This window comes from Lissotriton vulgaris, chromosome 7, assembly GCF_964263255.1.
Source record: "Lissotriton vulgaris chromosome 7, aLisVul1.2, whole genome shotgun sequence".
NCBI classification, from domain to species: Eukaryota; Metazoa; Chordata; class Amphibia; order Caudata; family Salamandridae; genus Lissotriton; species Lissotriton vulgaris.
Genome location: NC_141695.1, coordinates 462,794,971 through 462,808,675, shown reverse-complemented (window position 1 = coordinate 462,808,675; position 13,705 = coordinate 462,794,971).

Sequence of the window (13,705 nt, the reverse complement as noted above, 5' to 3'; positions counted from 1 at the left end):
GTAGCTCCGATTCTGCTCTTTGATTTATCAGGAGTTTCAGTATAGTATCTAATTGGGGGTGATCAGTACCTCCTGGCTTGGTGGCTTCGGTTAAATTTGCATCCATCCTTTCAGCAGATGGCTTGTTTAATTCGATACCCGTAGCCACGGGTGCCGATAAAGTAGATGTCGCTGCCCTTTCCGTTGATAGAAAGCCCTTTTCTTCTTTTTTTTTAGACTCTTCGAAGAATTCATGGTTATGAGTTTGCGATACCTCATTATCTGTCGGGCTATCTGTAGGACTCCCCCCAGAGAGCCTTAGAGTCATAGTCTTAACTAGCCCTTTAGCCTCAATCCATTTCCTTAGCGGACTTTTTTCACTGGCCATTCTTTTTGGATTAAAAGAAGATGTGTCTGTAGCCAAGTTAGATAGGGCTTTACCTCTCTTCTTGTGGGTTGTCTTACCTTTACCTCTGCGTCTCTTCGGAGGTAATTTACTCAAAGTTTTATCCATAGGCTTGTCCATTTCCTCTTCTGTGTCATATTCACAGTCTTCAGATAAGAGATATTCATCGACTAGCTCCGAAGCATGTTCTGAGCCATGATTATTTATTGAGTTTATTTCATGACTATAGCTTACTTCCAGAGTTTCTTTGTCTTTATCTTTATCAGCTAAGTCCTCCATCCTCGAAGGTGTAGCCAAGTCTGAAGCTGGATTGAATGAGTCTAATGATTGGGATCCCCCTTCTGCTGCCTCATTTGACTCACTACTCTCGCTGTTCTCTGGTGCTGTCTCATTGCATATTAACGCCACCCGAATCTCTTTATTCTCATTGTTCTCATTGAAAATTGGAGGTACTGCTTTGTGTATATCTGAGTCAACTTCGTGGTTTAAATTAACCAGTGTAGTGTTGTTCTCAGCTCTTATTACAGTTCCATCCTCCACCAGAATAGCCTCATCCTTAGTTCTTCCATTAGTGATATCATCGATGTCCGCACCTGTTGGTGTTGGCTTTTTAGGAACAGTTCCACAGTTAAATTGAGGAGGGCGCAGAATTGTCTTGCCTGCCGCCTTCCTATCGCTCCCTTTTAAAGTAGCCCCCGGTGTCAATGCTACCAGTGTTGCTGGTTCAGAGTTTACTGCCTTTTTCTCAGCCTCCCCCCTCTTCGTATCTTTCGTGGCTGCTATAGTCTTTATGAGAATAGCAGGAGCTAGAGCGGAGGTTTGGGCTGGGGCCGAAGCAGAGACTGGAGCGAAGGACGCTATTTCTGTGTTGCCTTTGAGTGCAGCCGTTATTGCAACCGCAGTTGCAGCCGCAGTTGCAGCGGTTTTAGTGTTCCTCGTTGTACGGGGAGGGGGTTTAGGTGACATAGTCTCAGTTGAAAACAGAGCAAACCTCGCCTTGGCCAGACCCAGCAAGTTGCTGCCAGATCGAGTAAGTCTTTTCTCCAGCCAGCCCCGCACTGCACACCAGATATCTGAAGAAAGCCACAGCATGGACCGAAATATCCGTCAAGAGCAGAGTGTAAAATGTATATATGTAATGCTGCTGCTTGTGAGGCAAAAGGAAAAAGAAGCACTGCAGAGTGTAACCAGGTAGGCGAGACAGAAACAGATGCAACTTCTGCCCTCCGTGTGTTTGTTTCTTTGTTTATTTTTCCGTCGCTTTCAGCCGTTTTTTTCCCCTTTCCTCGCCTGCACAGCGCGCATACCACTCTGACTCACCGGCTCCGTGCACCAGCCTCGTGGCTCTCAGCCTGCCACATTAATTCGGATTCTCACAATCCCGTTGTCCACAATCGTTGCCTTGCCGTCCTTTTCTCCTCCTCGCCAGGACGCTGGTTTGCAGCGCTCAGCCTGCTGCCTTAGCGCTGTTGATCACCGCGCTCCCGTTTTTTTTCCCTTTTTCAACAACACGCCGGCTCGATTCACGGCTCACAGCCTACCGGGTTAGTGCTCTGAAATCATCGCGTATTGCAGCTCTGCAGTCCTTGAAAAGATGCCAGTAGTCTCTGTCGGCATCGGAGTGAAGGGAGGGAGCTCTCGATCCGCCGCCAGCAGAGCCCTCACTCCGCCATCTTGGACTCCGCCTCCTGGTTCCTTAACTAAGGTCAATGTGTAAAGTATGTATGTAAAACTATTACAAGTAAAAGAGCCAAAAGACAATTCAAAGGCAATTCCTAAGCAAATTAGAAAAACGAAATAAGTTGTTACAAAACAACAACAATGCAATCAAGGGGAAACATGAATATGATTTTTTGAAGTTTAAATAATAATAATGTCAAAACCAGGTTCAACCCATTCCGAGGTTTTACCCGGGGACCTAGACTCAAAAATAAAAGTCAAAAATCTTCAAAGGGACAAGGCAGCAAGCTGTAGCTGAAAAAGATTCCACCAGGTTGGATACCTTTTTCATTATTCACACTATCACACACACACATACACACTCCATTAATAGGAATAGACACTTTCAAATCAAAAGCATTTATTATGACAGAAATAACAAGTTTCTTAGTACATCTAAAACAATTATACAGGATAGTATTAGATCAGCAAGAAGGGATGTTGTAAGCAACAAGAATAAAATCAGCATTTCTAACATGATTAAAATGTCATCTAAAATCAAACCCTAAAACCTACTTCTATTAGCCACAATGAAAGAGCATGGAAAGCAGAGCAACTTGCAGTCTAGAGTTTTTTAGGGAGAAGAGATGCACTGCATAACTTATTAACAGCAAAGGCTGTTGTTATCAGTGGAGGTATGAAGGCAGTGTTCCCTGCAAAGGCCAAATGTGCTGCAATAGGGTATACAACTGTTTCAACGCAACTTTTACAACGCATACTGTTTCAACGCACACCATTACAACGCAGGATCCTTTACAACGAATGCCTTTACAACGCATGACATTACATAGCAGATACTATTACAACGCATGCCATTACAACGTAAGTATAGGTAAGTAAATCATTTTATTTAAACATTTTTTTATTACAATTTTTTTTATTAATTTAAAAAATATTAAAAATAAATTAAATAAATTAAATTAAGTAATTTTATATATATAGTTTGGGTTATGGGGTACAGGGGTATTTTTAGGGTTCAGGGCTGGGTTTGGGTTATAGGGTACAGGGGTATTTTTAGGGTTCAGGGCTGGGTTTGGGTTATGGGGTACAGGGGTTTTATTAGGGTTCAGGGGTGGGTTTGGGTTATGGGGTACAGGGGTATTTTTAGGGTTCAGGGCTGGGTTTGGATTTTGGGGTACAGGGGTATTTTTAGGGTTCAAGGCTGGGTTTGGGTTTTGGGGTACAGGGGTATTTTTAGGGTTCAGGGCTAGGTTTGGGTTTTGGGGTACAGGGGTATTTTTAGGGTTCAGGGCTAGGTTTGGTTTTGGGGTACAGGGGTATATTTAGGGCTCAGGGCTAGGTTTGGGTTTTGGGGTATAGGGGTATTTTTAGGGTTTTGGGGAACTGGGGTATTTTTAGGGTTCAGTTTTTAAGTAAATAATCTAAATAAATACAAAAAATAATATTTTTTTATTTATTAATAATAGTTCTTTAATAATAATATTTCTTTAAAAAATAAAATTAAAGTAATTTTTATCCCTTCACTATCCAGCACTTACCCTACTATTACACTCCCCTAGAGTTAGAATATTATTTATAAACACCTAAACTATTTTTTACATATATATATATATATATATATATATATATATATATATATATATATATATATATATATATATATATATATATATATATATATATATACAAATAAATTAATTAAAAAATAATGTAATTTATAAAATTAATTAAATATTTATTAATTAAATTTTTTTATAAAATAATATACTTGCCTATACTTACGTTGTAATGGCATGCGTTGTAATAACATCTGCTATGTAATGTCATGCGTTGTAAAGGCATTCGTTGTAAAGGAATCTGCGTTGTAAAAATTGCGTTGTAATGGTGTGCGATGTAAATGTATGTGATGTTACGTCAGACATCCCTGTAATAGTGGCCTTCCCCAAGGACTCAGCTTTATCAGTACTGAGTGTGATGTAGCACCTTCGAAGTACGCTGGCAGTAGATGCGACTATCTTCTGGCAGAATCTCAAAAGATAATCTAGGTGAAGGATCACTCCTAACAAGTTGTCAAATGGTAATCCTTATACACTAAATCTGATTTCAATTTCTGACACAGATTATGAACATATAGGGTGACAGGATGTCAATTCAGACTACACTTTTTTTGGCTATAAGTCTGTACTTGTTCTTATTTGACCAGACCCTGACATCATCATAGGTAGACATTTGACCCAGACTGATGTCGCATCAGGTGTTATATCGGTGTCATTCGTTGAATGATTTGACTCTTTCAAAGTTATTAGAAAGATATGGTCACATGACATGTGTGTCAAATCGCAGAAATGACAATGATTCTGTATAAATTCAGAAAGATGGTGTTCTCCATTATCTAAAATGGCAAACTCCATCGTCTAAAATAGTGACCTTTGTTGTATAAAATGGCGACATCCATTGTTTGAAATGGCAACTTTTTTTTTTTTTTTGGTGTAAGAATTTTATTGCACTTTTTTTTCATCACATACAAGACAAATCGATAATCACCTATAGCGTGCTCGCCTACAACCGCAATGGGCCGGCGTCCAGCAACTATGGTTATCAGCAACAGTGTTAGATGTACACAGCCCATCAGCCGACATCCAGTGGACCGGCGGCGAATTGTCAGATAGAGTCCAGTCGCACGTCAGTGCTATGTCCGCTGCCTGATACATCAATAATCTTACATTTTCACAGTTTTTTGCTGAAACTTAACTTAACTGTACATTCCCCAACTTGTAGTTCTCTCCCTGCATCCTCCCCTCTGCATCACAGCATCCTCCCTCCTAGGTGCCAGCACTTTACATTTGTTCGTCCTGTGTTGTCACCATCAGATGTCCATTCACATCGCTTCAGGTTCTGAATCTGACGTACCATGCTCAAGTAAATAGTCACGTAAGTACCCCCAGTAGTCTTTGGGCCTAGAGCCAATTGGCAGTTCCTCCTCGTATGTGTTGAGCGTGTCTCGGCAATATACCATGTCTTCAATCCAGCGTTTCACCTCTGGTGCCCTTCTACTATTCCAGTGGATTGACACTCTCTTCTTAGCTAACAGGAGAGCAACAGCACAGAATTTACGCTTCAAGGCTCTCAAGTGCGGAGTTATACCCAATAAACAGATCTTTGCTTCGCACGGCATGATAACCCCTAACATTTCGTTCAAAACCTGTACGACTTGTTCCCAATATCCCGCCATGAAGGACTGGGTTCTTTAAGACCCAGCGGTGCCAGGGGACAACACCTGAAACCTTCGTGGGTAACCTGCTCCGGCGTACGAATGACAGAGACACGGGACACTTCCTTCGGCGTCAAAGATTCAAGGTTTATTTGCTGCAGGGAAACACAGAAGTCACAGGAAGTACAACGAGTGTAGTTCGGGGAGACTGCTTCAAATTGGTTCAGTGGATCGCTCCTTTTATACAGAATTCTCCCATAGGTTTGCATAGCACACAAAGGTTTACAACCCGGTTCCCATAATCATCCCCCAGAGGGGTCGCTTTGGTCACTTTGATACATACAAGGTCCGGAACATAAGTGCGGAAACATTTGGCGGTTCCCAACTGTAAAAACCCATCTTCCCACCATTAGTACATTCCAATCAGCAGTAAAACAGATCGAAGAAGGAACAAGAACAGGTGTGGAGGAAGATGGAAACAGTGGGGAGATTGGAAAGGGTGTAGAAGGGGAGGTATCGGGAAACACGAGCTACAGGCATCAAAGGGACGTGCCTAATGAGATGCACGGCTGAGACAATAAACCGGCACGGCAAGATGAGCCTCGAGCGGGGCCATCTGCCTTACAGTATCATCCCCCTCATCATAAAGACACTTACAAAGGACATGTGTCTTCCGCAAATATCTTGGGAGTCCCAGGGTCGCGAAGCGGACAACGTCCGTTCGCTGGCTACTTGAGGGCAAGAGACAAAATGGATGCCGTATCTAAGATGGAACCCGTGGGTACAGATGAAAAACCCACGTAACAAACGAACGGTTTAAGTTAGCACAGCGAAACTGCGCACACTTACTAAACTCGTTATTTGCGGTTCGTAGATACCAGACTCGACCATATTCGTGCGAGTCAAAAACACCACTTACAATTGTCACGGAACCTCAGACGCTCCTTTTGCCCTCATGTAGGCAAGCACTAGTCGGAATCATACTCGATATTCATCAGACCACCTAGATGTTGCTGTAGCATAGCTCTGTCCAACCGAGTTGCATTGGTAACAGGCGGCTGTCTCATACACGTTGTAGCACAGAGGCCACATAAGGCAGGACCGCACTGCACACAAAGGCAACACGTGAACAGGAACGCCACAACAACTCCGATGATCATCAGAATCTTCCAACCCCAAGTCGACATCAGGCCCCAAAACCACCCAAGTAGCGTCCAATCCTCTACATCCACGTGTATGGATTCAGAGATTTTATGCAACTCCGAGATGGCTTGATAGACAGTCGGAGCGTTATCCGGAATGAAAATACAGCAGCTCGAATGGATCACCTTACATACCCCACCTCGATCTGCTAAGATCACGTCTAAAACCATACGGTTTTGTAACGTCATAAGTATATCCGCCTGAAGTTCTGTGGTGATATTACCAAGGGCACTGGCAGTAATATTAGCTGTCGATTCTACCACTCGAGTCAACTGTCTCAGGTTCCTACTATTAACCATAGGTCCCCAAAACGGGAGAAAACCCTTGAAAAAGTCTCCTGCCTCTTGACCGGCAGTATCCTCTTAGCTAATTACGCCTCTCACAACTCTAGTCTTGTGATAATCTGCATCTACAGTGAACGTCGGAGGCAACAAGTTTGCGATAAAACATGAGCCCATGAAGTCAGAGGGCAACCATGCATACGCACGATCATGACAGACAAAGTAGGTACCCTTGGCAGCCAGAAACACAGGGGACGAGATCATCGGCAGCATGTAATTTTCAGTGCAAGCACTCTCTCCAAGTCGGGCTTTCGATCTTCGGCCACGACCCATTAGACAAAAATTACCAATGTGGGGTACGACCCATATCGGAGGCGAGCTTTTAAGCTGTTTATCACTCGTGAGCGCACTATACTCAACCTTACTCAGGACCCTATAGGCTTGTACCTCTTCCACTGGAATGAGCGACGGCTCATAGATATCTCTATCTAAGTCTTCTATCGCTATAGACAAAGGCTTATAGTACGAGCCAGGGCCAAGGTAGGGAGAACGTGGCTCTCGACTGGGGTGAGAATCTAGTGCGCTTCGAAACATTGTTTGAAATGCTCGAGCAGACCCTTGGGAACTATACGGTAACACCAGATATGGAATTCCCTTATCCGTGGTATGTGGCATCAACCTACACACCCAACAATTAGTAGTGTTAACCACTAACTGGTGCTGGTGAAGGAGCTGAATAAAGGAATTGTTGCGGAATTCTGCACGTCTAGCCTGCTCGTGTTCGGGTAAGATGTGAAAAGAATGGGGAGATGCAACGGTGGTAAGTTTAGGGTCAGGAGTAGGAGTAGGTATGGCAGGAGATAAGAAACGAGACATCATGTAATACACCCCACCCGCCAATAATGCAGAAACAGTCAAAAGCAATACGAAAATTTGAAACATAAAACATTTGGTACGACTAAGTTGTTGTAGCTTAAACCTTTGCGCCTGAGCTTCTTCCAAATCCATCAGCTTCGAAAATGCCATCCCCTACGACCGTCCGCAACGTTTCTTGACGCACTTCGTTCTGTGTAGCAGTAGTCAATCCCTAGGAGTTCCCAGGAACCGACGGTCTTTAACCTAGTGTCAAGACCTACTAACCAGAAGGAAGTACACGCGCGGCCCTACGGCCTTTATTCACAATTATGTGTATGCAAAATGTCTCTCAGCTGTGGAAGCAAAAATATGAGGAACGAAACTCAATGTATATAAACAAAAATAATTACAAAAGTACGAGTGTTCAAACTGATCGTGGAAAACGGGATAATGCAATTGTCAAGGGACAAAACAGGATCTTTTATTAGTCTTTAGTGCTGGATCGCAAAAAGTATCGAGTTTTCCCAGGATGTGTCTGTTCGTCAAACAAAGGATCCGTTGAAGAGACAGCGTTCTGTTGATCAGTTGAATGTTCTGGTCTTGAGTCTTTTGATGACAAATGTTCAACAGTGTCTTTCTGCTGCACTGAGGATTCTCCGACAGGTTGTGCGTCGCTGAAAGGTACAAACGCTGGCAATCCTTCGGTTTCAGTTGATGCAATGCCTCTCCTCACCCACGAGTCTGCCGGCAACGGAATAGGGACTTTTTTTGTATGGGTGGCATGCACCCAGTTTTTCCGACCCTCTAGACGAACAGCAGTTCTCGTGGCAAGGAGGACCTGGTAGGGTCCAGTGAATCTGGGCTCCAAATTCTTCTTGCGCGTAAAATTGCGCGTCACCACCCAGTCTCCGGGCTGGAGCTGGTGGCCTGGACCCTCCGTCTGCGTCGGCAATGCTTCGTAAACCTGTTGGTGAATTAACCTCAGTTTAGCAGTCAAGTCATGAAGATAATCAATCAAATTTGGGTACTCAAGATCACAGAACACACCCGGCCTAGGGACCCCCCAAACATTTGCAGGACGACCGAACACTATTTCATAGGGACTGAGCCCTACTCGGGAGTGTACGGTTGCCCTTGTTGACAGTAATGCTAAGGGTAAAGCGTCAGGCCACGAGAGACCAGTCGTAGCCTGAATCTTCGCTAGCTTCAGTTTAAGGGTGCCATTGTACCCTTCAACCAAACCAGCTGACTGGGGATGATTGGCGCTGTGGAATTTTTGATTAATTCCAAGGCCCTTACAGACACTCTTCATCACACTCCCCACAAACTCACTTCCGTTATCCGACCATACAATCCGAGGCAATCCATACCGAGGAAAGTATTCCTTCAGTAGGATTTTCGCAGTTGACAAAGCAGTGTTGTCCTTGAGGGGATAGGCTTCGATCCATCGGGAGAATGCGCAAACCACAACTAAAACGTACTTCAAGTTATTGCATCTCTCCATATGGATGAAGTCTAGTTGGATCACCTCAAAGGGACATGAAGGGGGAGCAAAACTACCAGGAGGAGTTGGGGTTCCCTTACCAGGATTGTACAACATACATACCATACAATTCTTAACCAATCGTTCAGCACATTTCGTGATACCATCATTCTTCCACACAGGAGACAGCAACTTACAAATACCTTTCACGCTAATATGTGCTAACCCATGCGCCATTGTCACAACAGCTAGCACATATGCATCCGGTAACATCCATCTCTTATGTTCCGACAAATCAACCCAACAACCATTCACATCCAACTTTCCCGTACTTTCTTTCCACTTCGTCTTTTCAGTCTCGGTGGCCTCATTCTGAATTGCTTTCACACTCTCGATAGTGTCCTCACACATACTCGATTCTGTAGGCCACCTAACCGAACTCGTCACATACATTCGAATGCTAAGGTTCCGGGCAGTCTCCTTAGCGGTCTCATCCGCAAACGCATTACCACGACCAACATCATCCGTCACCTTACGATGCGCACTACATTTAACAATCGCTACCTGCTTAGGCAAAGTAAGTGCATCCAAAAGATCATTCACAAGCTGACCATGCTGAATCTTCGTACCATGCGATGTCAGAAAACCTCTCTCTCTCCACAACCGTCCAAAGCTATGGGCGACGCCAAAAGCATATTGGCTGTCGGTAAACACATTCACACGTTTCCCTTTCGCTAACACACACGCTCTAGTTAGAGAGATCAGCTCTGCAGCTTGGGCAGAATTCTGATTTAATCTTGCAGCCTCAACAACAGTATTCAACGTTACAACAGCATACGCAGTAGTCACATCGCCATTCGGCAGTTTAAAACATGAACCATCCACATACAGCGTTCCATCTGGATCTTCTAAAGGAGTGTTTTTAAGGTCCACTCGACCTTTCGTTTCCTCTTCTGTTCTGAAATAACAGTCATGTGCTGCTATTTCATCTGACTCTGAGCTAATTGGTAACAAAGTTGCCGGGTTCAGGACATTACAACGTTTTATCTGAATGTGACTTGCCAACAGCGTCAATTCGTACCCAGACAATCTCGCACTCGTCAATTGCTGAGTTTTTGTACGATTCAAAAGAGTGTCGACTGCATGCGGAACCATCACCGTAAGCATATTATCCATGACCAATCCTGCTGATTGTCGGATGGACACCGCAGCTGCCGCTGTTGCTCTCAAACAACTCGGCAATGCTCTAGCTACCGGGTCCAAGGTCGAGGAAAAATATGCACATGGACGTTGCTTACCACCAAAAGGTTGCGTTAAGACACTCAAAGCACAACCTTCCTTCTCGTGAACATATAATGTAAACGGCTTGCTGTAGTCAGGAGTACCTAACACAGGGGCCGAACACAATGAATCACGTAATTCAGAAAAACTTTTCTGACATTCTTCCGTCCATGGTAAAGGAGTTGAAACATCCTTGCACGTGAGAGCTACCAATGGTTTCGCTAGCAATGAAAAATTTGGAATCCATTGTCTGCAATACGACGTGATACCTAGAAAGGCATGCACATCTCTTTGGGTTGTTGGCACAGCCATTCGCGCAATTGCTGCAATTCTCTCTGGGGTCAACCGCCTTCCCTCCTTTGACAATAAGTGACCTAGATAGGTTACTTCTTGACAACAATATTGGAGTTTAGAAGGTGACACCTTGTGATGTAAATCGCAGAGATGTTGCAGCAACGACACCGTAGCAATTTTGCAAATGTCCTGAGTATCTGCAGCTACCAATAAGTCATCAACGTATTGGATTAAGGCCGCACCAGCCGGCAATGAAAACACATCCAGTTGACCCTTCAAGGCTTGACTGTAAATCGATGGACTCTCACAGTAGCCCTGAGGAGCGCGTTTGAACCGGAAGCTGCGTCCACCAAGAGAGAAACCGAAAAGGTCTCTGCTCTCTTCTGCAATGGGAATGCTGAAGAACGCATTCTTCAGATCAATCACCGAAAACCACGATGCAGAAGCTGGAATCAGAGTCAGTAGTGCCGTGATGTCAGGCACAACGGGGAACTGAGGAATCACAATTTTATTCACCTCCCGTAAATCGATAACAAAACGATAAACAGGTGGTTTCGAAGGATCAGTACGTTTTAGAATGGGCAGTACCGGACTGTTGCACACGTTTCCCTGTGTTTCTTCAATTACGTCTTTCTCGGTCAAATCATAAATGATCGCTAACAATGCTCGTTCACCATCAAGAGAGATACGATACTGGGGAATACGTGGCAAACGCACATTAGATTTCAACTGAACAACATAAGGGGAGATGTCAAGCAGGCCCACATCATTGGGACCTGTTGCCCACAAAGATGCAGGAAGAGAACTCAATTCCGGTGGAAGCTTATCGAGGGACAAGTACATAGGAGAGACAACCCTCTCTCCTAAAGTAAGCTTTACACCCGCAGGAGAACAATACAGAGTTGCATACAAACGTTTTAGCAAATCCAGGCCCAAAAGATTTTCACCACAACCCGTAGTCAAAATCAACGGAGCTTCTAGCTCACGAGGCCCAATTGTAAGGGGCAAAGGGCGTGAAACTGGATTGCTAACAGGGGCGCCAGAGAATCCAACGGAAACATTTGTTAAGCCAGACAAAGGTGCGCCAGGGAGTTTCGAATGCTTAATGGAACTTTTCGCTGCACCAGTGTCCAACAGAAAAGGCTCAACGACGCCCGATGAAGCAACTGCGACGTAAGGCCCTCTCTGATCAACCGGAACTGATACCACTCCCTCTCCTTGTCTATGGCTGTCCTAGAAATTACTGTCGTCAGTTCCCTGATCGACGTAATAATCGTCTACATTGTACTGCGCAGATCGTCCTTGCGATGATCCACGTTGATCAAAACAATTATCGGAATTTGATGAGTTATCTGAACGGTCATTCTGAGCACCACGACCCCTACCGCGCGATGTCTGCTGTGAACCACCACGACCTCCTCTAGATGAATTACCGCTATTACGATCGTTTAGAGCAGGACAATTGAATTTTAAATGACCCTCCTGTCTACAATAGGCACATTGATTGTACCCCAACGAAGATATTTGGGAAGAGGAGTCATTTCGGGATTGTGATCGATTCGATTGTGACTGCGGTCTATTTTGTTGCGAAGTATTCTGATTCGAGCGCGGGGGATAGGCCTGCTGTAACAACACTTTAGTTTTGAGTTCTTTCGTCTTTTTATCGGCGCGGTCGTTCTCTTCTTTTTCTCTGTTCTCATAATACTGTGCCGTAGCCAATATCTGAGCCGAGGTAGAAACGGCCCAGGCACTTTCAGAGTTTTTCAATTTATTGCTCAAATCGGGCAATAAGTTAGAGACAAATTTGTCCACAAACAACCGTTGACCACCCTCAGTGCTCATATCCTGACCACTGTGATCAATGAATGCCTCCTCAAATCTCGTGAAGAAATCAGAGACACTCTCGTCCTTTTTCTGTCTACAAGCTGACAATTTGTCCCAATTCACCCTCATAGCTGGCATAAGAGTTTTCATTAGCGTGATTATTCTTTGAGGGAGAGCAGCAATCAACTGTTCGGGTTTAGCACCACCAGTTTGTCGACCATCCGCCGCTATAATGGCAGCCCAATCACCACCTAATTCATTCGGATGATTTTCCTGACGAATCTTAGCCCACACCGGTTGCGGTACAACATTACCAAACAGCATGTCAATATCGGCAAGATTCATTACCGTAGCGTCTACGAGCTGCGATAATTCCTTATAATACCCCGCAGGATTTTTGCGAGGGTCAGGCAAGGATTGTTTCACCTGCAACACTTCCGATCGCTTCCACGGGAGATGTATCCACACTCTCTGGAAGTATGGTGGAATAATGGGGTTAGCAGTAGGATCGCCTGGCATCCACACTGGTGGAACCTCACGCATGGGAAATTGACCAGACTCTTCTGTCTGTCTTTCAACATCTTCAACAAAAAGGGCTTGAGGTATAGGAGTGGGACGAAAAGATAGCAACCGCTCAACAGCACGTCGAACGTTGGTATCCACTATCAGTCCATTCGAGAACTGAAGCTGTAGATCAGACAAAGCGGTCAGCACCTCGTCAGGTGCGTCAGCCGATATCTGATCGCGAAGGACCTTACACATTTCTTCGAACACGAATCTTTGGGTTGGTATATTGAATTGACAAAACGTATCAAGTACAACACGTGGTGGATTTCGAAGAGGATGTGTCATCCAACCCATCGCCATATTATATAGCGAAGCACGTTCCCTGTTACCAGGAAGCTGACTACGTCTCTGAGGACCATCTGAACCAGCGGACCCAAGAACAGGTCCGAGAGAATGAAAGAAACTAGCCGCAAGAGGAGAAGTACGATTACGAGTAGAAGGAGAAGTATAACACACCGGACTAACAAGCGAAGGGGTAGAGACAGAAGCAACAGCAGGGGTTAACAGAGCAGGAGCAGTAGCGGGAGCAGGAGTATGTGGAAGCGGAGGAGCAGTAGGGATAGCAACAGGCAAAGGAGCAGGAACAGTCGGAAGAACGGGTGCAGGTTGAGGAACAGGCGGAGGAAGAATAGGTGGGAGAA